Source organism: Narcine bancroftii, chromosome 9 (assembly GCF_036971445.1).
Source record: "Narcine bancroftii isolate sNarBan1 chromosome 9, sNarBan1.hap1, whole genome shotgun sequence".
NCBI lineage: Eukaryota > Metazoa > Chordata > Chondrichthyes > Torpediniformes > Narcinidae > Narcine > Narcine bancroftii.
The window spans coordinates 85,441,775-85,453,935 of record NC_091477.1 but is presented as its reverse complement, the minus strand read 5'-3'; positions in this window follow the sequence as shown (position 1 = coordinate 85,453,935).

Sequence of the window (12,161 nt, the reverse complement as noted above, 5' to 3'; positions counted from 1 at the left end):
AAAAATCTATTAGATTCATCAGACATGATTTTCCCAACATAAAGCCATGCTGACTCTGTCTGATGAGATCACTACTTTCCAAATGTGCTTCACTTGCACCTTTAATAACATCAAGAACACAACAGAGAAGTCCTTCCGCGGACCTCCACCACCTAAAATGACAGAATGAGAAGAAGACGAAATGAACTGACCCAGTGTGTAAAAGTAGATGACACAATTTTCTTATTTATTTTCATTGTGTGATGACATTGTTTAATGGGTTTAATGTATTATATATGTTGAGCGTTGAGTGGGTGGGGAGGGGGTGGGAAGGAGGGAGGGAAGGGAAGGGGGAAAAGGGGAGAAAATGACACTGTGTATATTCAAGAGGGAAATGTTTATGTGTATTTTGGTCAATATGGTTCATAGTGTGAAAAACTTTAAAAAAATTTTTTTAAAATTTCTGACCCCCACCAATGCTTTTCAACCCTTGGAGTTCCTCCAGCAGTTTGCTTTTTTTTTGCTCTTCCCTTTTGCTGTCTTGGAGTCATGTTATGTGATTGATACAATATTCCAATTTCAATAGGGACACGTTTTAAGTGAAAGTACTATATAAATGCTTTTAAACTTTTCAAGTCCTGCTTTTTATTGTTGAACCAGGACAAGCTTATGTCATGAGTTAGTAGCAACTCTGGTATGTCAATACTTCTCATGGATTCCTAGCACAGTTTTATCTTCTCCCATCCACTCAGCCTGAAGGAAATCATGTGAAAAAGTGAACAGTACAAAGGCCCTTTCACATGACAGTATTATTTAAATTGCAAGACAGCAAAGCTATCAGGGACTTTATTTAAATATGCAGATCAGCTTCATTGAAAATGGAATCAGAAGCTGACTGCTACTTTTACTGCCATATGCTTTGTGGCGATATCTGCAGGAAAACCAGCTGACTGTCCCCATATGAACAAAGCTCTGGAGTTTTTTTTTACATATTCCAAGAATTGGCTGCAAATGAATTCTGGCCCTTGTCAACGTGGTGTGAGAGAACTAACTGTTAGAAGGTTGACAGGAACTTGAAGATGAACTTCACCAAACACGTACGTTTTGTTTGTGTGTCTAAATTTGAGCTTCCTGTAGACATTCATTTTAACTCCCCCAACCATTCCTACAGTGACATGTCTATTCTTGGTCTCATTCATTGTCAGATGTCACCAAACAAAAACTGGATGAAGAACATGCCTTAAAATTAACAACAGGATTTCTCATCTTGTATTACACCCACTCCCATCTGATCCCACCCCTTTTCAATATCTCTTTTTTTAATTTCTCCAGTACTTAATATTTTTCTTTCCCCCACTACCTTTTCTTTCCCCACCCTTTCCAAATGATTTCTCCCTCTACCTATCTCCCCACCTCTGTCCTATACTTAACCCTTTTGGGCCGCCTTTCCCTCTTTATTTCTGTAATATCATCCCTTTCCTCCAGATGATAAAGGGTCTAGAGCAGTGGTTTTCAAACTGCCTCCCCATAAACTCACATTCCACTTTAAATAATCCCTATGTCATAAATGCTCTGTGATTAATAAGGGATTGTTTAAGGTGGTATGGGAGTGGGAAGGAAGGTTGAGAATCACTGCTCTAGACTCAGTTGTTACTGAAATATTTTGTTTGAGAAAAATTGTCATTGTCCCATTTCCTTTGGAGTTGTGAAACTGTGCACAAAACGAGTCAATGAGGTATGAATAAAACAAGTGTTTTTCAAACAGTGGGTTTCAAACTTTTTCTTTCTACTCACATACCTCCTTAAGCAATCACTTACTAATCACAGAGCACTTATGGCATAGGGATTGCTAGATGTTAACTGAGCATTTCTACCCATGGATGCTCTCTGACCTGCTGAGTTTCTCCAGAAATTCTGTCTGTGAAACTGTTAGAAGTCTCTGAAGGCAATAGGAGGTGTGTGTGAGGAACTGAACAATGTGTGACACCACAGTCAACTGTCTGGGATGTTCGTTTATCCAAAGAAGAAAACAATCAAATCAAGGTACATATTTTTAGTGATAATTTAGATTTTGCTGTAATATGCAAATATTGTCAACTTAATAGCAATAAATTGTAATCTTAAAGGGAATAGATCATACAGCACAAAAGCAGGCACTCTGACCCACTGAATCTGCACTGATCCAGTTGCACTAATCCTTTACTCATCCAGTTTTACTCTCATGACATTACCATCAACTCCCCATGGGTTCTGCCACTCACCTACACAGTGGGGAGCAACTTACAGTAACAAAGCAAATATGAATAGATAGAGTGATAGGGGAAATTCAAGAAAGGATACCACAAAAAGTTTTGGGGAAACATGGATGATATAGAACCTATGATTATATATATAGCGAGAGAGAGTGAGAGAGAGTGAGAGAGAGTGAGAGAGAGTGAGAGAGAGTGAGAGAGAGTGAGAGAGAGTGAGAGAGAGTGAGAGAGAGTGAGAGAGAGTGAGAGAGAGTGAGAGTGAGAGTGAGAATGAGGGTGAGAATGACGGTGAGAATGACGGTGAGAATGAGAATGAGAGAGAGAGAGAGAATGAGAGAGAGAGAGAGAATGAGAGAGAGAGAGAGAGAGAATGAGAGAGAGAGAGAATGAGAGAGAGAGAATGAGAGAGAGAGAGAATGAGAGAGAGAGAGAATGAGAGAGAGAGAGAATGAGAGAGAGAGAATGAGAGAGAGAAAATGAGAGAGAGAGAATGAGAGAGAGAGAATGAGAGAGAGAGAATGAGAGAGAGAGAATGAGAGAGAGAGAATGAGAGAGAGAGAATGAGAGAGAGAATGAGAGAGAGAATGAGAGAGAGAGAATGAGAGAGAGAGAATGAGAGAGAGAGAATGAGAGAGAGAGAATGAGAGAGAGAGAATGAGAGAGAGAGAATGAGAGAGAGAGAGAATGAGAGAGAGAGAGAATGAGAGAGAGAGAGAATGAGTGAGAGAGAGAATGAGAGAGAGAGAATGAGAGAGAGAGAATGAGAGAGAGAGAATGAGAGAGAGAGAATGAGAGAGAGAATGAGAGAGAGAATGAGAGAGAGAGAATGAGAGAGAGAGAATGAGAGAGAGAGAATGAGAGAGAATGAGAGAGAGAGAGAATGAGAGAGAGAGAGAATGAGAGAGAGAGAATGAGAGAAGAGAGAATGAGAGAGAGAGAGAATGAGAGAGAGAGAATGAGAGAAGAGAGAAGAGAAAATGAGAGAGAATGAGAGAGAGAGAATGAGAGAGAGAGAATGAGAGAGAGAGAGAATGAGAGAGAGAGAGAATGAGAGAGAGAGAGAATGAGAGAGAGAGAATGAGAGAGAGAGAATGAGAGAGAGAGAATGAGAGAGAGAGAATGAGAGAGAGAGAGAATGAGAGAGAGAGAGAATGAGTGAGAGAGAGAATGAGAGAGAGAGAATGAGAGAGAGAGAATGAGAGAATGAGAGAGAGAGAGAATGAGAGAGAGAGAGAATGAGAGAGAGAGAGAATGAGAGAGAGAGAGAGAGAATGAGAATGAATTATCCCTGGAAATTTTAATGTGGGACTATTTTTGGAGAAAAGAAAATAGTAGTAGATGAAGGAGTTAGAGTTCTCCTAAACCTGGAGAACTTCTATTAAACTAAAAGAGTCCATGGCTACATTAATGTACTGTCCACTCCAAAGGTTGCTTCACATTTAACACTTAAGAGTAGTTTGACACAAGTTATTCACGTAACAATTCAACACACTGCCGCCGTCAGACCTAAAAATACTGAGCTGTCAAAGGTAGAAGCCCTCAGTATTTTAATGTTCATTGAGGAATATAAAACTTGAAAGATCAACAATATGTTGTCATTTTGTGCATTGCAATTAGCCATAAAATTCTGAGAATTCAAACAAATATATTACAATATATTAAAAATATGATACCTTCCATTATCAATACCAAATTAACATAAGCCAGAGTAATTACACAAATATTATAGCAAATAATATATTATACCAAGAAAACTGGTAAAAATTATGGTTACAACCACAGCTGTTATTAATTTTTGGGTGATTATTTTATCAACTCCATGTTTTTATTCTGACTAAAATTGCCTTTTAGTTTGAAATAATGGCTTTGCTAAATGATGATGATCTGATAATAAGGATTTGATTCCCATGACTGAGTCCAAGCCATCCATTTCCTGTATAAATTGCAATGTTTTGCAGTCCAGTGCCAATAGTTATTTGTTTTGCTGGTACAGATGCCATTGAATCTTCAGAGATGCAGTCCTCCTGTAATAAATGAAGGTATTCAGACTTTCTCAGAAAAAAAATATTTAACCAAGTTCTCTCAATTCTAAGAGAGTTTCAAGCTCTTGTGCATTATTCAAAAATGTTTAATCCACAAACCCTCAGGAGAAAGATCATTAGCCACTTTGTCGCAATACATGTCACTTTACCTGTTGATTATTTCCAGCATTGCATGTTCTTACTTCAAAGTAGTTTACATTTTTTTTGTATATACTGGAGCACATTTTCTCACCTGGCTTCGTTTCACTTTGCCTTTACTACGATGGGCTGAATGGCCTGATTCCACACCTATAAGATGCTGCAGGTCAGGTAGCTCCTATGCAAAGAGTACCTTCCATGTGTTATTGCAAAATGCATAGCAACACTTGCATGTCCATCTATTAACTTACATCCCGTCCTGATGTGGACATTTATCAAAATGTCTTCAGTTAAATTCTGATATTTTAATAAACATTTCAGGTTGATGACTTTCCCTGTGCTTTGAAAAGCACAAATGAAATCTCAAACACAGTTCCTCAAAATATTTTTTTTTAACCAATGAGAGCAAATGGGCTGTGCACTTATCTGAATGAAGGTGAACTACCAGTACTTGCTGTCAGTTATATCTTTAGCAAATCTTTCCCCAATGAGAAATATAATCATTTATTATAATACAAATATGGACTCTGTCTATAGCCCTCACTGTCTTGGGAGGTGCTAAAATATGAAATGAATCATCACATTCCAGTCATATTCTCCCCTCCCTTAAATTGGGTATTATATACATGCTTCAGAACTCAAACCTCTAGATTAAAGAACTCTTGAATGAATCTTGGGCTGGAAAAAGATGATGCTCTGGAATTGTCTTCTATTCCGTATTCCCTGTAATATGTTTTTTGTACTTTTCTCCATAACCTGCACTATTTGACTACTGTAACACCAGTCCCTGTTCTGTTATTATTTATTTGTCGATTTATTTGTTTGTTCATTATTATTGCAATGCCGACAGAAATTTTCATTTATTTTAGATCATGTGACAAAAAATAATCTATTCTTTCATTGATTTGTGCAAGGGACACTTAACAGCTTTGTACTAAAGCTCCAAGTGATTCCTTCCTATTCCTTCCTACCTCATTGTCATGACCAACCAAGGGATATTAACTGAGTGTACAGGATAAGAAAAGCTTGTGCAAGGTTGACAGGAAATGGATGAGAGCTGTCATTAGCCAGAGTAAGATTATAGAAACAGAAGGTTAGTGCAGCATGGCATAGATTACCATCATTCTGGCTGCAAATAACATAATGACTAGAAAGAACTTTTGTCTTCATTAATATTGTGGATATGGTTACCAATGATAAAGTAGGCATTTATTTTTTCATTTCGAGTTGCCCTTGAGTATGCAATAATGGATCACCATCTTTCAGTATTCAATGAGAGTATTTAGAATTTTTGCCCAGTACCAATGAAGGAATGATGATGAACATCTGTCAGGGCAGTAATTTAATTGGTAAAGACAGGCTGTGGTTATGCATATGGCAGCCTCAGATGGAAGTTACAGATTTGGGAAGTGTAACTGAAAAAGCCAAGGTAATTGAGGCCCAATGCTGCATCAAAACATAGTTATAAAAGGGAGAGACTAGATGCAGACTTGGAGATCATTTTGTTGACCACCTTTGCTCTGTCCGCTAGAATAGCAAGGACCTCCCTGTAGCCAAACATTTCAATTCCACTCCACATTCCCATACCAACATGACTTCATGCACTTCCAAACTAAGACATAAATTGGAGAGGCAACACCTAATATTCTGTCTGGACCCTTTCCAACCAGATGGCATTAATGTCAACCACTCCAATTTCTGTTGGTCTCTCTCTCTCTCTCTTTCTATCCCTCTCTCCTTCAGCTCCCCACCCCTTCCTTCTCCATTCAGTGAGCTACCCATTTCCCCATCACTTTTCAGCTTTTTTTTCTTCTCCCTTCCCACCCATATCCACCTATGGTCTCTTGCCTGTTGGCCCATGCTCCTGTCCCTGTTACTTCTTTCCTCCTCCCCTATTTCCTTTTCAGGCATCTGCTTGGTGTTTGCTCATACCCTGATGAAGGGCTCAGGCCCGAAACATTGGTTATATCTCTGCTTCCTCTGAATGCTGTGCGATCTGCTGATTTTCCCCAGCTTCTGTGCATTAAACAATGATCACAGCATCTTCAGGCTTTCTTGTTTAACTGCTGAACGTAATGGCATTTTGTAGGCACAGTGTTCCTTCATCTCTTTATTATTCCTTCATATCTCCCAAAGGAAAAGCTGGAGGAAGAAATGCCGAGATGAATCGTGGCTTTATGTGAGATAGTGCATCCCAGGTTTGTTACAAATTGTACAGGTCATAGTGTCTGTGACTTGGTGGACTAGATCACAGCTTCAGTCTTTTTGATTGTAAATGCCAAACCTTTTGACACTGCAGCCAATCATTTGCCAAACAGTTGGGTGCTTTGGGTAATGCAGCAGATAATAGATAATGGTGAAGAGAAGGGTAGCTGATGGTTTAGCTCACAGTTGATGCATGATAAAGCTGCCAGATGATGTGTAGAATTTTTTAAATGTGCAAATTCTCAGCAGATCGAGCAGAATCTGTGAAGAGAGAAATGGGGACAAAATTAAAGATTGTGAATTTTTTTCATCAAAACTGAACTGAGCTGGGACAACAATTATTAGAATGAATGAATAGATGTTGCCTCAATCTCATTGATTGTTATCGCAACAATGTGATTGAGATTTTCAACAATACATTCCATGAACAAAATCCCTGAGATTCCATTCCAGTTCCTCTATTGTTGGAATAGATTGTTATCAACTCAATATATCTGTCTACAGAGCTGAGGAGATTGTTCCTAAAGTAGACCATTAAAGTGTTATCACTAATTACAATGTAAGCGTAAAATTAATTCAGTAGGATGTGAAAATAGATGGAGGGGAGATTGGTGGTCTTGATTGTTTGAGTTGCATTCACCATTGTCTGCAGTTTCTTGCAATGTCAGGCAGAGCAGTTCCCTCACCAAACTGTGATGCATTCAGAGAAGATACTTTCGATGGTGTGTCTGAAAATATTGATAAGGGACATTGGGAACATGCCGAATGTGATATCATTTGACTCGTATGTTAACAGACCTGTCACTCTGATCAGTTATCAGGATGCCATTAATGATGTTTGTGGTGCCTTTGAGAGTTGGAGCTCTCAATAGTTTGTACATTTTAGACAGTGTGCAAATAGGGCTGTGGGATTTCAGACTTGGTGGGGATTAAGATCCTTTGTCATCATTAATGTCTAGCCACTGATGTTCTTCAAGGGCAATGTTTTCCTGCAGTTATCAATAGTCTTAATCAAGGCCAAAACTGAGATCCACTGGAGCTGCATTGGTGTCTATGCTCCCTATGGCTTCTCAGAGGTGGATAACTCCTGCATTTGTTTGACACCCCTAAACCAGGTTACAGAAGTAGATGCTTCAAGTGCTTCAGGTGGTACATTGCCTCAATCTCATTGATTGTTATCTCAACAATGTGATTGAGATGGTAATGCTTTTCAAAAGAAAATAACAATAAAGAACCTTTGTTTTACTAATGTTTTGCTTGTCAGAAGCATCTCTTTGAAGAAAATATCACATTTGCTCACTCGTCCAGTTCCTTGATGCAAATTATATTAACACTATTTTCATTCGATGCATTGGTATTGTGATAAATGATACTCAAGGATCAATCTACAGTTCACACCGACAGCTAATAACCAAGGATCAATCTACAGTTCACACTGACAGCTAATAACAAGAAAACAGTGATGGATAACAGCAATTACAAATCAATGATAAGTCATGCACAATCAGGAATATTCAATGAATTTTGTGCCATATGTTAATAAATGCCTCCATAGCCAAATCAACTAAGCTAATTTGGAAGATGTGAACATTTTGAAACATTTTAGTGAATATCAAGATGTAATAGATCTGTAATATACTGTGAATATTATGTCTCAAAATATGATGTATCCATCATTCATAGACCCATAATCAATTTAACAAGTGTGGGAGAATAGCTGTGCCTTATGCCAAAATCAAGAATGGAATGATTTGGAGGTTACGCCAAATGTCTCTGTTACTGCAGAAACACAGGACAACTTTTATCTTCACAGAGCATGTGCTGGGTCATCAACATTTTCCCATTTCTCATTTTGGGGAAATTAGTCCAATCTTGGAGCAAATGGCCAAATGCATTCTTCATAAGGACAAATAATGCTGGCACCGTAAGCACAACTGAATCAGAACATTTAAAAAAAATGTTTTAATAGCATCCTTTCTTGAAATATCAAAAACATGCAGAAAAATTCAGAACACTTGTCAGGGACACGAGGGTTATTTTCATATTTTGTGGGCCTGTTTTGTTCGAGATCTTTTACATTACAAAAGGGACCATTGAAATTTAAAACCATACAGCAAGGGATTAAGGTGATTCTGAACTGCAATTTTCCATTTAATTATACTTGATTAAACCCAAGTTCAGGAGTAAGTGTGATGATTCATTGGCAATTACACTGGTTTGAGGATTATTGCATTAATACAGTTGAAAAACACTGGTACTAGCTCATAAATAATTTTCCTAAGAACCTATTCAAGATTGTTTATAGATTTTTCCATTACAATAAACTTAATATTTCTGTTATTTGCCTTTCAAGTCATGACTTACAAATTGATGTTCCACAACAGCTTTCCTCCATGTCATTTCTCAGAATATCCTCCATTTTCTTTCTCCTGCATTCATTTGACTGGTATCCCCTCAAATCAACATTTGAAAGAGCAACCGGAATGGTCAGGGAAGGGGGTGGGGGGGAGAGGGGATGTCAGCAAGAGGTTGGGGAGAGGTCCTGGGACACGTTAACAGCAGCAGTCATCTTAACCTTGAAAATAGTTGGAGTCTGTCAACTGAATAGTCAGGGAAGAAGTATGAACGGGGAAATGAACAGTCAACAAGAGAGAAGAGTGGAGATTAAAATGGAAAAATTATGGAGGAGCTGAGGAAGAGGGTATAGGCAAGGGTTTGTGTCTGTGGAGTATAGTGCATTTGTATGGATGCATGTGTTTGTAGCTTTAGGAAAAATGGTAATTTCCAAGTCAGCTGATGCTTAAAATAATCAGTGGTAAATGAGAAGCTCCCAGTTTGTTTTTAAAAAAGCTATTGTTTGTTTACGTCCTTTGGAGATCTGCCACCCTTGCCTCATCTGGTCTTCATCCAAATCCAATTCCACAGCAGGACAATGCAGATTTAAAATGAACCAAAGGAGTAGTGAAGATGCAGGAGAACCCTGTTTACACAAAGTGCTGATTAACTGGAACTTGAATGAGAGGGGTTTTTGAAAGAGAATTGGAAAGTTTTTAAGGGAAGGCCATTTGCAGATTACAGGGAAAGTGCAGAAGGAATGGGACTGTCTGGATGAAGAGTTCTGACCCAAAACAATGACTTTATTTCTTCTCTATTGGAGTTTCTCCAGTAGATTGGTCCAGACACCAGTATCTGCAATCTCTTGTGTACCTCCAGATTGAGGCACAATTGCTCCACCAGGAAGCAACAGAGATGCAAAGGACTGAATCCTGGGCTCTAAGGATTTCATGATGCTCTAAAAGCTCGAGATAATACTATCTATTGGCTGATGCATTAGGAATGGCACCTACTGATAACTATGATTAGCTATTGATTAGAACTTTATTAAAAGCTTCCCACATATTGAAGTCCAGTAAGATTGGTTTATATAAAGTGTCAGTATCACTTCACATCACACTTATGGACTGTTCCCTGATATAGTCTCCCACTCAAGAACCTATTGATTTCATAAATCAATTCTCAGTCTGAAAAGAATTTGAAAGACTATATTCTCTCAGGATTAATGGAATTGTAAAGAATTTGATATTGGCTTGACAGTCTCAATGTATATGCTGACAGGACACAACATCAGTTCTTCACCTCTTTTTTTGCTAGTGACAAAAGGTCCTGTCCTGAAATGATGACTGAGCATTTCTACTCAAGGATGCTGCTGTTACGTGAGGTTAAAATCCATTTGAGTGGGTAACAAACAAAGGATGCACATGGGGAAATCATAATGGGGAAGGCACAAAGCAACACTTGATAAGAAAACTATACAGGCATTCACATTGGATACAGCGATCTCCGATACCAGTGGCTGCCTACTCTCTCTCCCTCTTTATTGCACATGGAGTAATATTCATTAACTAGCACACTTTTACAAGGCAGGAATAACACACTTACCATTTCCCATCCCAACGGGCTGCAGCTCAATGCTAAGTGTTCTCACTCAATGCAACAGTCACGCTCTAAGTGTTGTGCACACTTTAGCAATGACTCCTCCAGCAATGCCCACAGTTCGCAACCTGGACTAGAGAAGTGTTTGTTGTCAGGACTGTGAGAGATGGGAAAATTGACCTAAAATTATGAACATGGAAGAAACTAAAGTTCATCAGTAAAATGGCTGAAACCAGTTCAAACAGGATAAGTTTGGGGCTTAGGATGCAGGAAAGCAGAGTCAGCACGATTAACATAAGAATCTTCTATCCTTTGTGACAAGACCATAGGACTAAGATAAGGAATGGTAAGGTACAATAGAATGTAGGAAGTTGAGGTAGTCTGGATCAGATAAGGGTCTCCTAGCCCTGGACAGAAGTACCAAGTCATACATTTCTAATTAGCTAACCATACACAGATTTATACATATGAAATTAGCCAACCCTAGATAGAATGAGTCAACTCTGCATATCAAGAGACTGTAGCCCCGAGAATCAGGAAGGTGTGAATAAGGACAATGACATGAAGGGACACCGACAGGATAACCCCCCCTGGTCCTCCAAGTATACTGAAGTTGCACGTAGGCAGGAAGAATTGCCTATGCCAAACCCATCCAGGCGGCAGAAGAATGTAAGGGGGGAGGGCATTCTGATGCTGAAATTGACTGTATAAAAGTTGGGTGAGCCCCAGTATGTGTGTGTATTCCCAGGGTAAGGGGAAGCACCCAACTTTGCATTGTTGTAGTAATAAATGTTCTTTGTTCTCAATTTTTGTCTCGAGCAATTTCTTTAAAGGTACTTTAATTCCTAACAAATGGGGGCTCGTCCGGGATCACACTCCCTCCACTGACAGAGTACCCCGACGACGAGAGTAGGTGCACCCCGGCTGATTCAGCTGGACTCACGGGCGACGGGTGGCTGGTCAGTGGAAGAAGCGAGTGATATCCGAGAAGAGGCATTGAGAACAAACGGCGGAAGGACGCGCGCTAGAGCAGTACTGCCAGAACTCGGTAAGAGTATTTTACTTGTTCCTAAGTATGGGAATAGCGGGCAGTAGAGATGAGAGTCCTGACACAGGACGTGACCACCAGATAGCTACGTACAGCCCGCTTGGGATGATGTTATCTGAGTGGGGCACAGGAAAGACCCGCGGTAAAGACAAACTAGCGGGCAGTAGAGATGAGAGTCCTGACACAGGACGTGACCACCAGATAGCTACGTACAGCCCGCTTGGGATGATGTTATCTGAGTGGGGCACAGGAAAGACCCGCGGTAAAGACAAACTGACGACGGTCAGGTATTGTTGTAATGAATGGGTGGGATACCCGGTTAAAGGGAGCTCCGTGTACTGGCCAAAATTCGGATCCGAGAATGAATGGATGTGTGAAGTTTGAACTTATGGCTCTATCAAAACCAGCCAGACAATGTTGAGAGCAGGGAATATGCAGCCTGCTGGCTCAAGGGATCCATTGAACAGCTGGTTTTGAATGAGAAAGAATTCAGGAATAAGAGAGAGGAGGAACCTCTTGTCCCTGAACCACAGGGTTGGGATGTGTTACATTCCCTCCCTCCAC